The sequence below is a fragment of the Peromyscus maniculatus genome, chromosome 19, assembly GCF_049852395.1.
Source record: "Peromyscus maniculatus bairdii isolate BWxNUB_F1_BW_parent chromosome 19, HU_Pman_BW_mat_3.1, whole genome shotgun sequence".
Lineage (NCBI taxonomy): Eukaryota > Metazoa > Chordata > Mammalia > Rodentia > Cricetidae > Peromyscus > Peromyscus maniculatus.
This window is the reverse complement of record NC_134870.1, coordinates 1,455,726-1,472,480: the sequence shown is the minus strand read 5'-3', so window position 1 is coordinate 1,472,480 and position 16,755 is coordinate 1,455,726. Positions and strand designations below refer to the sequence as shown.

Genomic DNA, 16,755 nt, shown 5'->3' with positions numbered 1-16,755 from the left:
CTGTCAGGCGCCTCTTGGACCTGGCAAGATGTTGTTCGAGGTGAATCCAAGTCCACTCCCTGGAGCTCACAAGAACTTTGAGTTTACAAAAAGAGGTAAGTTTTAGACACATTAGAAAGCAACCAAAGGGAATTTTAAATCCTGAGCTTGTGGCTATAATACTATAGTGGTGGGGTATAGTGTTTAGTACTCCACCAAAGCTAGATTAATAGCTTATCAGAATTTCATCAATATCAAGGTTGTGAACAGTAACATAGAGCGAGAGAGAAAATGGAACATGTTTCATTCTTTTATACACCTCAAATCACTTTCTCCTTATCAGCACTTAAGCTTTCCTATCTTCACATAAAGGGGCCTTAAAGCACATGTTCCTTTCCCATCAGTACAGCATCACCTTGACACCCTCCTTCTATTCCATTTACCAGGAGACACAGGTGATTGATTCCTGAGGGCAGTCAAAATATTTGAGGCTTGCTGCTTTCTTGGTTTAAAAAGAGATACAATGAACAGAGAGCTCATTAGGACTAAGAAGTGTACTCTTTAACCTCAGCAAAAGATGTCTGACAACCATAGAGCTACTTATATCATGATGGGGTCACCAGCCAAGATGGAGAAAAGCCACACAGCTGCTGTTTAAAACACGTTTTTTCTAAACAATAGTTACAAGCACATGTACATAGAGTTGGATCCAAGTTTCATACACATACACACAGAATTAAACCCAGCTTAAATTTACACATATAAGGTTAAATTCCAATCACATACACACACACACACACACACACACACCAGAAGTTAAATTAAAAGAGGGAAAACTGATGTGTGCTGAGCCAGATGAAGCTGGCTTCTCTATCTCAGATTCACCTCACACGTTGCAGCAAACAGGACATTTAGAGAGAGAGCAGACAGACACAAGCAGGTCTTGGAGCAAAGAAAAAGAAAGTGGAGAATTCTTTCTTGGTTCCCTGACTGCCTGGTCCAGAAATACTGAGGCCAGTCTCACATCCAGGGACCCAATTGTTGGTATTGAATGGAAGGCAAGGCTGTTGATGAATGAGAAAGCAGGATTGTTACAGTGGAAGAGAGTGAATCAGAAAGCAGGATTGTTACAGTGGAAGAGAGTGAATGAGAAAGCAGGATTGTTAGAGTGGAAGACAGTGAATGAGAAAGCAGCATTGTTACAGTGGAAGAGAGTGAATCAGAAAGCAGTTTGTTACAGTGGAAGAGAGTGAATGAGAAAGCAGTTTGTTACAGTGGAAGAGAGTGAATGAGAAAGCAGGTTTGTTACAGTAGAAGAGAGTGAATGAGAAAGCAGGATTGTTACAGTGGAAGAGAGTGAATGAGAAAGCAGGATTGTTACAGTGGAAGAGAGTGAATGAGAAAGCAGGATTGTTACAGTGGAAGAGAGTGAATGAGAAAGCAGGATTGTTACAGTGGAAGAGAGTGAATGAGAAAGCAGGTTTGTTACAGTGGAAGAGAGTGAATGAGAAAGCAGGATTGTTACAGTGGAAGAGAGTGAATGAGAAAGCAGGATTGTTACAGTGGAAGAGAGTGAATGAGAAAGCAGTTTGTTACAGTGGAAGAGAGTGAATGAGAAAGCAGGATGTTACAGTGGAAGAGTGAATCAGAAAGCAGTTTGTTACAGTGGAAGAGAGCAGATCCATTTCAGGTGGAGCAGGCAGATAAGGTCCTAGTGGGAAGTGGGTACCTTTGTTAGGCCCTGCCAAGGTATGCCACTAAACAAACATGCCACACACAACTATTGATAAGAGAAAGCTTGAAAGTAGGGTACCTTCTTCCATCTAGCAGATCCCTGGCAGGAATTGCAAAGGTCCTGTAAAATACCAGGGCATGGGGCGCTGGTAAGCGACCATTTTGATTGGTGTCTAAGGAGTGTGGGACCAAGTCTGACTGCAAAGGCAGATAAGTTCAAGCCCTTAAGTCAGGTGCTAGATATGGAGGTAGGCACATTTTCAATGAGTAAGGTAGAGAAGGTCCAAGGGCTGGAATCTCTAGTGTCTCAGAAATTCAGCAAGGACCAACAAGGGGGCACAGGCTGCTCGGTGGATCATCATCCACAAAAAGCAGGGGCCATGGGCTAAAAGCCTGAGTAAGACACAGTCACCTGGTACCAGGACTTTGAGAAAAACCAGGTGAAGACTGTGCTGGAGAACAAAGCCTCATTACCATTCGTCGATGTTGGATGGAGAGTCCCAGTGATCCCTTAGGTAGGAAAGGAGGGCTGTCGTGGGTGGACCAAGTTCCAGGGTTCCAGCACGTCTCAGACTGCCCGGAGAGCCTATCCAAGTCATGGCACCAAGTGGTGTGTTTTAAAAAGTGGCGAGGAGTCATGCCATACAACAGGGTCCATGTGGGAGGTTTATTTAGTGGGAGGGAGAGAAGGGGCCAGAGACCGGTACCTGTGGATGAAAGTGAAGGGAGAGGAAGAGCAAGAAAGAGAGGAAGAGCAAGAAAGAGAGGGAGAGGGAGGGAGAGAGGGGGAGGGAGGGAAGGAGAGAAAGAGAGAGGGAGAGTTAGGTAAAGCCTTCCTTTTATAAGGGAACATAGAGAACGCACACGGGTTGCTCTTAGCGGCTGCAGCTGAGGTATATCCTGTCAGGACCCTAGGGGCAGGCCAGTACAGATGCCTGAATGCTACCACTAATATGGTCTGGGGAATAGGAGACAGGTGGAGAATGTGTCTTCATTTCTCTACTGTGTGTAAGGCTCGGCAGGTAAAGGGACTTGCTGCCAAAACTGACAACCTGAGTTCAAGCCTAGACCCCACCAGCAGAAGGGAAGAACAGCTTGCTGAAAGCGCTCCTCTGACCTCCACACATGCTCCACAGCACACATGCGCTCACACACGTGCACACAAAAATAATAAGAACTTTTAAAAAATGTATTATATTCATTGTTTATTTTTAAAATACAAAGATAAATTCAAAGGATTGTAAGAAACATGGCAAGCAGAAGAACTGGGGTAGAAGACTGAGAAACCCAAGACAATGATATTCAAATACTAGTTAAACACTCGTGAAAAATGTGAGAAATTCTAATGAATGCGAATGCTTTGTAGTATTGCCAAGCAATGCAATGCAGCCAGACTCCTTAGTAAACAGACAATTTCTCAGTTAACTCCAATACCAAACTAACAGTATCTTGTTCAGTGTGGTGATTCGTGCCTATAATCCTAGCATTTGGGAGGCTAAGACAGGAGGATAGCCATGAATTCCAGGATAGCCTTATCTATACAGCAAGACTCCATCTCAAAAACAACCAAGAAACAAATAATACAACACACACACACACACACACACACACACACACACACACACACTACTTTCATCTGGGTTTAATGGGGTATACACCTATAACCCCAAACACAAAACATCTCCAAACCAAAAAGACAGGATCTTATATTTCAACGTCAGCTCTCACTTCACTGTCACATCTTATTAGAATGGACAGAAGAGCTGTGAGTGTCGAATGAGATAAACAATGTGGAGCTCCACCATCGAGATGGCTCAGTAAGATAAGGCATGTGCCATCAAGTCTAAACCTGCATCCAGTCCCGGGGCCCACAGAGTAGATGGAGAGAACCTGTTCCCCAAAACTACCCCTGACCTTCATGTGCACCCTGGCATGAGTGACACACACATAATAATAAAATAATAATAAATACAAATTTTTTCCAAAAAATGTAAACCGGTTAACATGGTAATTGGCAAATTTTAGCTATACTTATTAAGGTAGAAGACCAGAATATGCCATAATTCTACCCAGTTCTCCTGAACTAGACATTAGTATTATGAAGTCACTTGGTGGATCGAGGAGGTCACAGATTTCTTCAACCTCTCCCTGAATGAGAGCAACTGCTGAAGCAGTTTCTCAGAGTAAAGTGATAATTAAAAAAAAAAAATTCACAGTTATTCTTAGCCTAATATAGCTCTTGTCACAAGGTGAGCTCTCAACATCCTAGAACTTAATTTGGAATAGATGAAGACAACATGCCAGGTCAGGTGACAGTGGATTCTCAGGAAATGTGCTGCTTTAGTGCCTGTTCTCACAAAAAGACAGCATTTTGGTCCCCACTTTTTCTAAGACCAAGGCAAATACAGAATAAGCACTAACACTCATTTCCCTACATTATAATATCTACACTGACTAATACAGTAAAAGTTACTACATATAATTTCTTTTATTGTTTTGATTTCTAAATGAATAGCTCTATTTCAGGAATAATCTGACTTTTTTAATGCTCTCTGTTTTTTTTCTTTGTTTTCTTTTTTGTTTTTTCAAGACAAGGTTTCTCTGTGCAGCCCTGGCTGTCCTGGAACTCACTCTATAGAGCAGGCTAGCCTTGAACTCACAGAGATCCTCCTCCTCTGCCTCTTGAGTGCTGGGATTTAAGGTGTGGGACATATGTTTTTCTTAAGTGTGTTATAAAGTTGGGAATTATTCAACTGCCATTTGATCTATTCCCAGTATCAAACCTTAGAGACATTTTTTTTTTCTGGCTCTGCCTTTAAACCACCCAAACATAGGAATACTTTAAATACTTTTATGCTTTGCAAAGTACAGAGACAGGAAAGGATTCTGCAATAATAAGAATAATTAAGATTATTTACCTCTATATCCCAGCACTCAGGAGGCAGAGGCAGGTGGATCTCTGAATCCTAGGCCATCCTAGTCTATATAGTAAGTTCCAGGACAGCCAGGGCTATGTAGAGAAACCATGTCTCAAAAAGAATTACTTACCTCTTTGCAAAGTGTATGTATATGTCCTAAATAAACTCGGTACCAGGAGTAGGATACAGCTGTGAAAGACCAACCATGCTGTGGAAGACTTGGGGAGAGAGAGACAGAGAGACAGAGAGAGGGACAGAGAGAGAGAGAGAGAGAGAGAGAGAGAGAGAGAGAGAGAGAGAGAGAGAGAGAGAATAATTAAAATTATTTACCTCTCTGCAAAGTACATATCTATGTGTGTGTGTGTGTGTGTGTGTGTGTGTGTGTGTGTGTGTGTGTGTGTGTGTGTAGTTATTCGTGTTCTGTTTTGTTTTTTGAAACAGAGTCTCATGCATTCCAGGCTGGCCTCTAACTTGATATGTTGCTGAGAATGACATGACCTTGAACTCTTGATGCTTCTGCCTTATCTCCAAAAGCCTCAGAATACAGCCATGCATCACCACACCTAGCTCTGAATGTGTATGTATGTGTATGTACAAATATTTTTTAAGATCTGTGTTATTTTTATGTGTATGTGTGAATATGTACATGTGTATATGGGTGCCCTCTGAGGCCAGAGGTACTGCACCTCCTGGAGCAGGAGTTATATGAAGTTAGAAGCAGTTGTTAGTCACCTGACATGGATGCTAGGAACTGATGTGAGGTCCTCTGCAAGAGGAGAATGCACTCTTAACCACTGAGCCATCTCTCCAGCCTCTTTGAACATATTTGTAATGAAAGATAATTATATGCTACATTATATATATATATATATTATACAATGTAAATATATAGCAATTAAGAAAGACTTGTCTTCATTGTCAGCGAGTACCATAACTCAGTTAATCATTAGATAAATTGTGTAATTTTACTTTCTACTGAGTGTAGCCCTTCCATAATAATACACTGGTATTGTTGCCTAAAAGTTTTAAATATTGTATTTGTGAAATAAGAACAGCCCCCATAGGTTCATATGTTTGAATAGCTGGTCCCTAGTTGATGGAACTGTTTGGGAAGGACTAAAAGGTGTGGCCTTGTTGGAGCTGTCATGTCACTGGATGCAGGGTTTTCAAAATCCCAGCCATCCCTAGTGTTGTTCTCTCTGCCTCACAGTTGTGTCTCAAGATGTGAGATCTCAGTTATTGTTCTAGCACCATACCTGCCTCCTGCTGCCATGCTCACCTCCATGGTCATAGACTCACCCTCTGAAATTGTAAGCCCCAAATAAGCTCTTGCTTCTATGAATAGCCATGGTCATGGTATAATCACAGCAATAGAAAAGTAACTAAGAAGTTGGTACCAAGAGTTGAGTTGCTGTGACAGACCTGACCGTACTGGTTTTCAAAGGAATGGGGAAGACTATGGGACTTTGGACTGTGAAAATGCTTGAACACTATAAGTGGGACTTGGCAGGCCATCCTAGCAGGAGCTTGGAAGACAATAGTGCTGAGAACAATATGGACTATGGAGGCCCACCTTAAGAGGCTTCAGAGGGGAATAGTATTAGCAAGGAGCTAAAGACAAAGAATGTGGCTGTTTTCTGCCCTTGTCCTAAGAGTCTGCTTGAGGCTAAATTGAAAAGTAATGAACTAATTTCTTTGGCTAAGGAGATTTCAAGATGGCCTAATATTGATTCTATCACATAGTTACTAGAATTAACTCTTATTCAGGTATATGATGAAAAAGAGCAAGGTGATAAAAAAAAATACAAACTTTGTGTTTGAGGAGAAAAAGAGCACCAGAAAATTTAATGTTGGAGCCAAGGCTTGTGCTGAAAGTGATGAAAGATTAAAGAAAGACCTAATTCAAAATAGAATAAAGGAAAGGATGTCCTCATGGCAAGACCCCACTCAACTAAGCTTCCAACTTATAAAAGGGAGGCCTGAGGAATTTTCCATTCATAATAAGCAACAAATCTAAAGCTGCTGCAAATGAGATTCACGGGTACCAGTGTTCACACCAAGATGGCAGTCAGACTTGGCAGTCCCACACATGTGGTTCTGACTTCAGAGTCATGAAGGATAGAGGGGTGAAGAGGGTGAGGAATCTTTCTCTGTGGTTAAGGAGAGCTGCTGAGGCCAGGCACGGCAGGGGAGTCCTGAGATGCCATTCTGTGAAAATGTGAAAGTGAAGCATAGAATGTGTTGGAGATGCCAGAGCTGTGGGATATCTGTGAAGGAGAATGCAATACAAGTAGTAGATGTAACCCAGGAGAGAGGCATGTCTGGCGCTCAGAAAAGCTAGAAGGGCCAAGCCAGATAAGCCCTTTTTGACATCAGATGGAGCTGCAGGAGCTGGAGTCTGCCCTGCTGGATTTTCATCTTGCTTTGGTCCAGGATTTCATCACTATTTACCCATCCCTCCTTTTGGAATGGCAATGTATATTCTATGCCATTATAAGGTGGAATTATGGAATTTACTTTTTGATTTTGACTTTACAGGAGGCTACAATTAAGAGATTGCCTTGAATCTCAGAAGAGAGTTTGGACTTTTAAACTGTGCTGAGACTGTGAAAGACTATGGGACTTTTGAAGTTGGACTAAATGTATTTCGCATTATGATTTGGCCACAAGCTTATGGTGGCCAGAGCATGGAATGTGGTAGTTTGAATGAGAGTGATCCCCATAGGCCCATTTATCTGAATGCTTGGTCCAGAGTTGGTGAAACTGTAGGGAAGTTTGACTTAGTTTTGGAAGGATAAAGAGGTGTAGCCTTGTTGGGTGCTGGCTGTGATTTTCAAAAGTTGCCAATGTTACTCTCTGCCTTGTGGCTGATGTCTCAGGATGTGAGCTTTCAGCTACTGCTCCAACACAATACCTGCTGCCTGCTGCCATGCTCCCCTTCATGACAGTCATGGACTCAGCCTCTGAAACTGTAATCCCCAAGTAAACTCTTACTTGTATAAGTTGCCTTGATCATAGTGTCTCATCGAAGCTATAGAACAGTCACTAAGACACCATTTATCTACTTTTCTTTACTTGGTCATTTTCAAGGTCAAAATGAAACCTGTATGATACTTAATCCTTAGACTCACCATATAGTTTACTTTTTCTAATGCCATAAAAAGGTGTTTCAATCTCATCTTTGAAACCTCAATATTTTCTTATTAAAGGGTCATTTTGAGAGACTTGATATAAAATGAACTATCATGAGTCTAGTATGGTAAGACATGCCTGTAGTCCCAGCACTTGGGAGGTACAGACAAAAGGACCAGGAATTCAGGGTCATCCTCAGCTACATAGGAGTTTGAGGCTAACCATTCTCAAGTAAAAGAAAAGAAAACGTACGTGTGTGTGTGTGTGTGTGTGTGTGTGTGTGTGTGTGTGTGTGTAAGACAAAAACTAGTCTCTATGAATATGTATAACATACCTGTATTCCCTGACCACTGGCTACAAATAATCATGTTTTCTTTAGTACTATTTTGTTTGGTTGGTTGTTTTTTGTTGGTTTTGTTTTTCTTTGAAACAGTCTTACTACATAGCTCTGGCTGGCCTGGAACTACATATATAGACCAGGATGGCCTTGAACTCACAGAGATCCACCTGCCTCTGCCTCTGGAGTGCTGGGACTAAAGGCATGGACCACCTGTTGTTTTAAAAAATGATAAACTAAGTGGCACTGGTTACTGGGCAAAAAGGTCATGAGACACAACAAAACCCAGTATCAGAGCTTTATTAGGAGAAAGGGGGGACAAAAGAACCAGGCCTGGGGAAAAAGCATGTGGAGAGAGAGAGAGAGAGAGAGAGAGAGAGAGAGAGAGAGAGAGAGAGAGAGAGGAGAGAGAGAGAGAGAGAGAGAGAGAGAGAGAGAGAGAGAGAGAGAATAATTAAAATTATTTACCTCTCTGCAAAGTACATATCTATGTGTGTGTGTGTGTGTGTGTGTGTGTGTGTGTGTGTGTGTGTGTGTGTGTGTGTGTGTGTAGTTATTCGTGTTCTGTTTTGTTTTTTGAAACAGAGTCTCATGCATTCCAGGCTGGCCTCTAACTTGATATGTTGCTGAGAATGACATGACCTTGAACTCTTGATGCTTCTGCCTTATCTCCAAAAGCCTCAGAATACAGCCATGCATCACCACACCTAGCTCTGAATGTGTATGTATGTGTATGTACAAATATTTTTTAAGATCTGTGTTATTTTTATGTGTATGTGTGAATATGTACATGTGTATATGGGTGCCCTCTGAGGCCAGAGGTACTGCACCTCCTGGAGCAGGAGTTATATGAAGTTAGAAGCAGTTGTTAGTCACCTGACATGGATGCTAGGAACTGATGTGAGGTCCTCTGCAAGAGGAGAATGCACTCTTAACCACTGAGCCATCTCTCCAGCCTCTTTGAACATATTTGTAATGAAAGATAATTATATGCTACATTATATATATATATATATTATACAATGTAAATATATAGCAATTAAGAAAGACTTGTCTTCATTGTCAGCGAGTACCATAACTCAGTTAATCATTAGATAAATTGTGTAATTTTACTTTCTACTGAGTGTAGCCCTTCCATAATAATACACTGGTATTGTTGCCTAAAAGTTTTAAATATTGTATTTGTGAAATAAGAACAGCCCCCATAGGTTCATATGTTTGAATAGCTGGTCCCTAGTTGATGGAACTGTTTGGGAAGGACTAAAAGGTGTGGCCTTGTTGGAGCTGTCATGTCACTGGATGCAGGGTTTTCAAAATCCCAGCCATCCCTAGTGTTGTTCTCTCTGCCTCACAGTTGTGTCTCAAGATGTGAGATCTCAGTTATTGTTCTAGCACCATACCTGCCTCCTGCTGCCATGCTCACCTCCATGGTCATAGACTCACCCTCTGAAATTGTAAGCCCCAAATAAGCTCTTGCTTCTATGAATAGCCATGGTCATGGTATAATCACAGCAATAGAAAAGTAACTAAGAAGTTGGTACCAAGAGTTGAGTTGCTGTGACAGACCTGACCGTACTGGTTTTCAAAGGAATGGGGAAGACTATGGGACTTTGGACTGTGAAAATGCTTGAACACTATAAGTGGGACTTGGCAGGCCATCCTAGCAGGAGCTTGGAAGACAATAGTGCTGAGAACAATATGGACTATGGAGGCCCACCTTAAGAGGCTTCAGAGGGGAATAGTATTAGCAAGGAGCTAAAGACAAAGAATGTGGCTGTTTTCTGCCCTTGTCCTAAGAGTCTGCTTGAGGCTAAATTGAAAAGTAATGAACTAATTTCTTTGGCTAAGGAGATTTCAAGATGGCCTAATATTGATTCTATCACATAGTTACTAGAATTAACTCTTATTCAGGTATATGATGAAAAAGAGCAAGGTGATAAAAAAAAATACAAACTTTGTGTTTGAGGAGAAAAAGAGCACCAGAAAATTTAATGTTGGAGCCAAGGCTTGTGCTGAAAGTGATGAAAGATTAAAGAAAGACCTAATTCAAAATAGAATAAAGGAAAGGATGTCCTCATGGCAAGACCCCACTCAACTAAGCTTCCAACTTATAAAAGGGAGGCCTGAGGAATTTTCCATTCATAATAAGCAACAAATCTAAAGCTGCTGCAAATGAGATTCACGGGTACCAGTGTTCACACCAAGATGGCAGTCAGACTTGGCAGTCCCACACATGTGGTTCTGACTTCAGAGTCATGAAGGATAGAGGGGTGAAGAGGGTGAGGAATCTTTCTCTGTGGTTAAGGAGAGCTGCTGAGGCCAGGCACGGCAGGGGAGTCCTGAGATGCCATTCTGTGAAAATGTGAAAGTGAAGCATAGAATGTGTTGGAGATGCCAGAGCTGTGGGATATCTGTGAAGGAGAATGCAATACAAGTAGTAGATGTAACCCAGGAGAGAGGCATGTCTGGCGCTCAGAAAAGCTAGAAGGGCCAAGCCAGATAAGCCCTTTTTGACATCAGATGGAGCTGCAGGAGCTGGAGTCTGCCCTGCTGGATTTTCATCTTGCTTTGGTCCAGGATTTCATCACTATTTACCCATCCCTCCTTTTGGAATGGCAATGTATATTCTATGCCATTATAAGGTGGAATTATGGAATTTACTTTTTGATTTTGACTTTACAGGAGGCTACAATTAAGAGATTGCCTTGAATCTCAGAAGAGAGTTTGGACTTTTAAACTGTGCTGAGACTGTGAAAGACTATGGGACTTTTGAAGTTGGACTAAATGTATTTCGCATTATGATTTGGCCACAAGCTTATGGTGGCCAGAGCATGGAATGTGGTAGTTTGAATGAGAGTGATCCCCATAGGCCCATTTATCTGAATGCTTGGTCCAGAGTTGGTGAAACTGTAGGGAAGTTTGACTTAGTTTTGGAAGGATAAAGAGGTGTAGCCTTGTTGGGTGCTGGCTGTGATTTTCAAAAGTTGCCAATGTTACTCTCTGCCTTGTGGCTGATGTCTCAGGATGTGAGCTTTCAGCTACTGCTCCAACACAATACCTGCTGCCTGCTGCCATGCTCCCCTTCATGACAGTCATGGACTCAGCCTCTGAAACTGTAATCCCCAAGTAAACTCTTACTTGTATAAGTTGCCTTGATCATAGTGTCTCATCGAAGCTATAGAACAGTCACTAAGACACCATTTATCTACTTTTCTTTACTTGGTCATTTTCAAGGTCAAAATGAAACCTGTATGATACTTAATCCTTAGACTCACCATATAGTTTACTTTTTCTAATGCCATAAAAAGGTGTTTCAATCTCATCTTTGAAACCTCAATATTTTCTTATTAAAGGGTCATTTTGAGAGACTTGATATAAAATGAACTATCATGAGTCTAGTATGGTAAGACATGCCTGTAGTCCCAGCACTTGGGAGGTACAGACAAAAGGACCAGGAATTCAGGGTCATCCTCAGCTACATAGGAGTTTGAGGCTAACCATTCTCAAGTAAAAGAAAAGAAAACGTACGTGTGTGTGTGTGTGTGTGTGTGTGTGTGTGTGTGTGTGTGTGTAAGACAAAAACTAGTCTCTATGAATATGTATAACATACCTGTATTCCCTGACCACTGGCTACAAATAATCATGTTTTCTTTAGTACTATTTTGTTTGGTTGGTTGTTTTTTGTTGGTTTTGTTTTTCTTTGAAACAGTCTTACTACATAGCTCTGGCTGGCCTGGAACTACATATATAGACCAGGATGGCCTTGAACTCACAGAGATCCACCTGCCTCTGCCTCTGGAGTGCTGGGACTAAAGGCATGGACCACCTGTTGTTTTAAAAAATGATAAACTAAGTGGCACTGGTTACTGGGCAAAAAGGTCATGAGACACAACAAAACCCAGTATCAGAGCTTTATTAGGAGAAAGGGGGGACAAAAGAACCAGGCCTGGGGAAAAAGCATGTGGAGAGAGAGAGAGAGAGAGAGAGAGAGAGAGAGAGAGAGAGAGAGAGAGAGAGAGAGAGAGAGAGAGAGAGAGAGAGAGAGAGAGAGAGGAGAGAGAGAGAGAGAGAGAGAGAGAGAGAGAGAGAGAGAGGAGAGAGAGAGGAGAGAGAGGAGAGAGAAAGAGAGAGAGGAGAGAGGAGAGAGAGAGGAGAGAGAGGAGAGAGAAAGAGGAGGAGTTTGTGGCTGGCTTTTTAAGGATTACAGTGCACATGAACAGGTAGGCTAATGGAGCTACACCAGGCATGCACTGATTGTGTGACCATGCTGCACACATTTGTGCAACCACACAGCACACAGATGATGTAAGATGCAAGACCCCTTGCTTAGCTCCTGAGCTCTGCATGTGTGGTCATGCAGCTGGAGCAGGGCAGAATCCTAACATTCCAGAGTTTTTGCTTATTATAAAGAAGCGGGTGAACAGAAATGGGAACGTCATTTCTCCCAGAAAAAAACTGCTTCCAGCTGACTTGGTGGGCATCAGTTGACTCTTGGGGGGTAGGGAAGGGGGCTTCTAGGTAGACAGGCCTCCTGGGATGGTGGGCTGTGGTCTGCTGCCTCGGAGCTGTCCATCTTTCTTGGCTTGGCACTCTGGCTGCTTGTGTCTGACAGGATGCTGGTGAGACAGAGACAAGCTTAGAAAAAAGAATTATTTTTTTCCCATAGGGGGTTCCCAGGGTGCTAGAGGGGGTCCTGAGACCAGGAAAGTTTGGGTTTGGCACTTACCTAAAGTAGATCTGACCTGTCCAGATGGATTTAAGCTGGTTTCTAGAGCTTAGAAAAAAATTTGAATATATTAAGAAGCAGCCATGAGAAAAATTAAAGTCTTGGGCTGGTGACCATTGTAGTGTTTGGTACTCTGCTTATATTGGTTAGTGTTAATGAGAGAGGCAGAGAGATTGAAATATGTTTTTAATTTTTACCTGAGATAAGCTTTATCAGAGACAGATTATTTTAAGGCACCTGTTTCTTTTATTAGTTTAGCATTCAGGAGACACAGGTGATCAATTGTTGAGAGCACTTAATGGTAATAGATGGTTATATTAAAGACTGTTTTTGCAGAGCCCAGACACTTTTGGGTCTGGGGTTGTTCTGGTATATCTGATGGTCCTTGGACTCTAACTCTATGGTGATCTCGTAACAATTAGCTGAGTAGTTAATTAGGAGAGGGAACCAGGAAGGGAAAAGCTTGTGGGGTGAAACCTCATTCTTCTGGAACTGGTGACAAGGCAATGGATCCTGGTGTCCTCTGGAACTTGAAAGAGATCAGGGCTCTGTCTGTGTCCCTGTGCATGAGGAGGAGAAGAGGCACCGCTGACCGGTCTGGAGTGAGGCACATGGGGGAAGCAAATGAAACGAAAGCTCCTACCTTAGCTGGAAAATCTTTTCCCATTAAGTAACCTTGAAAATACAATTAAGTCTGGTGAGGTGGGTGAGGCTGTCCCCCTACCCTGACAATAGGGAAATGAAGAGAGGTGGGACCCCAAAATTCCCTCAGGATTGAGTAAGTGGCTTGGTGTCCAAAGGAAGGAAACAGATCGCCCCATGCTGCATCCTGGGTTCCCTGTGAGCCCATGGCCAGGCCTAGGAGGTCTGCTGGAGGTCTTAGTTTGATGTCCCCATGCCCCGAGGAGCACAGGGGCAGTCAGCTGACCAGTTAACTCTCTAGGTGGCACTTCAAACAAGGCTCAATTGATGGCCCAGCAGGGCATGTACTAGCCCGCATAGCTTTCTAAAACAGGGATCTGGAAGCCCTTAGCAGCCGCTCAGATAGTGTGTGCCAGCACTTGGCAATTCTGTTCACAGGCTTTCTCATCTGTCCCCTGGTACACCTTAAATGCCACAGCTGAAATTTCTCCCTGTGGGGTCAGGAGCCTTGCTCTCCAGATGCTTAAGTTTTAGCCCGAATGTCAGGGAGGTCTGGGAGACAAAAGACAGATTTTATTCTGTGTCATGAATTTTTTTTTTTTGATAGTTTGCTGGCTTGAGGATAGCTTTAGGAAGACCTGTCAGGAGGCAGGCTGTAAACTGATCTCTGGCTAGAGAGCCATCCGGATTATTATGATCCCAATGTGGGTCCTGATCGTAAACTTATTTACATGCGTCCTAGCTGCTTCCAGACCTGTCCGTGCTTAGCAGCCTGCCTAGTACCAGAGAACAGAGCAGAGAACAGATAAGATAAAGTTCTTTTGAGTCAGAGATTCCTTAGGCTCAGGAATACAAGTGGGCAGGAGAGAAAGAATCAGAAAGGGAGGGTTTAGAGCTTAGGTAAAAGCATGGGGATAAGGCAACTCATTTGCCTGTCTGTTGGCAAAAGTTAGATAATTCCTGTGAAAATTGGGGTTCAAGCAGCTGTTATGTAGCCAAATTTACTGGTATCTGGGAGTATTTAAGGCATTTGTCAGAAGAGGAGTGAAACCAAGAGGAGGAAGCCTCCTTGTCCCATGACTGCAGCTGAGAGATAAAAAATTAAAATAACAAATGGGATCCCAGACTCCCATCCTGGGCATCCCCGAGGGCAGGTAATCTGTGGACCAGCATCAGCACAAGTTACCCCACCCGTCATCACAGGAGGTGAGAGGGCTGGGGGGCGTATGTACCAGAGGACTCCTTGGGAGTCCAGACAGCATTCAATACTTCATCAAGAGATAATGTGTCGTGGTACACAGCTGAGGACCCCCTGCGGGTCCAGCATGAGGAATATATCTTGGGCTATGTTGCGAGAAATGTCAAGGGATTGGAAAGGGGAAACTCACCAGTCTGGTTAGTGGGTGTGTTGTGAAGAGCGCTCAGGCAGCTGGGCAAATGAAAAAAGCGGAGCGGGCAGTCGCAGGTCCAATAAACCTCGGTACAGGATCCCGGATGCAGAGCCCCAGACTCAGGGCACCAGGAGAGCCTGTCTCATCACAGCATCAATGTTGTTTTAAAAATAAGTAGCGCTGGTTACCGTGTAAAAAGGTCATGAGGCACGAGCCACGACAAAACTCAGTATCAGAGCTCTGTTAGGAGGAAGTGGGGAGCAGAAGAACCAGGCCTGGAGAAGAAGCACGTGCAGAGATCAGAGAGAGAGGGAGATAGAGATAGTGGGGAGAGGAGAGAAAAGAGAGGATAGAGGGGAGAAGTCTGTGTCCGATTTTTTAAGGATTCCCCTGCACATGCGCAGGTGGGCTTACGGAGCTATGCCACACATGTGCTGATCATGTGATGGCGCTGAGCATTTGCTTGATCATGCAGGGCACTGATGACGTAGGACGTAAGACCCCTCGCTTAGCTACTGAACTGCACATGTGCAGTCATGCAGCTGGAGTGGCAGAATCCTAACACCACCACTTGTAATTCTGAAGAGTCTTATTAAGTAAGAAACACAGAGCCAAATGCAGAGTTAAAAGCCCAAGAGGTCAGAGCACTAGCGAATAGCCCTTAGCTTACCAGCCGCTGCCATTTTCCCCTGAGAAAAGAGACCTACTTCCTGTGTGTCTGTATTATTTTTATTGGCTTTCTGTTCTGCCTTCTCATTGGCTCTAAACCCAACCATATGACCTCCTCATCACTGCCTGTCTATACAGACCTCCAGGTCTCTATGGTTGGTATTGAGATTAAAGGCATGTGTCTCCATGCTGGCTGTGTCCTTGAACACACAGAGATTCTGCCTGTCATGTGATTGGGATTAAGGGCATGTGCTACCACTGTCAGACTTCTGCTAAATGGCTTGCTATTAGCTCTGACCCCCAGGCAACTTTATTTATTAGCATACAAATAAAATCACATTTCAGCACAAATAAAATATCACCATATTTCTCCCTTCTGTTCTAATAAAAAGAAAAAAGGAAAAAGTTATAACTAATATAAGAAAAACTATATACAATAAGTACAGTAACTATATACAATATATACAATAAATACCTAAACAATGTCTAGTCCATTTGCATTTGACAAATTCAGAGGAAATAATTCCATTATCTGTCCTATTTTATTAAGTCCAAAATGTACCTAATTCACTTTCTATCCTAACTTATATTACTAACAGAACTATCTTATAATGTCTTTCAAATTTATACACTTACACCTCTTTAGTGAGTTCCTTTTCTGAAATTTTTTTTTAGAACAAATATTCTTTTTTTTAAAGATTTATTTATTATGTATACAGAAGAGGGTGCAGATCTCATTACAGATGATTGTGAGCCACCATGTGGGTGTTGGGAATTAAACTCAGAACCTCTGAAAGAGCAGTTGGTGCTCTTAACCTCTGAGCCATTTCTCCAGCCCTCTTTTCTGAAATTCTTAACAAGGAAAACTATAACTATAACTATCTAATCTTCAACTATAACTATCTAATCTTCAACTCCCTCAGAGACCCAAGAAGGAAATAATATTACCTAATAAAACAGGAAATGAAAACAAGCGACTTCCAAAAAAAAAAATGTGAGTTGACAGAAACAGCCAGCTGCCTGGACAGTCACCCGAGGTTTCTCCGCAGCTTTGGGGGCATCATCTTTGGCCTATAGGCTTAGCGTATCTGACAGACTCATTTGTGAAGTAGGATGTACACAAGGCCAACAGTTCAACCTCACATTGGGTGAGAGCAGTCCATGTACCAGAAACACCTGAATTCCACTAGTGTCCTGTCATATTCAGGATCTTAAATTCTAGAAATT

The 16,755-nt window shown here is 42.6% G+C and overlaps 1 long non-coding RNA gene across 1 annotated transcript; it reads right to left on the bottom strand.

Moving 5' to 3' along the window:
- Positions 1–12,275: 12,275 nt before the first annotated feature.
- LOC143269469 (uncharacterized) lies at positions 12,276–15,427 on the bottom strand. Its single transcript, XR_013045888.1, has 3 exons — positions 14,701–15,427; positions 12,827–12,874; positions 12,276–12,716 (listed from the first exon to the last, which is right to left on the bottom strand). It is a non-coding gene; the product is annotated as an uncharacterized LOC143269469 (long non-coding RNA).
- Positions 15,428–16,755: the final 1,328 nt, after the last annotated feature.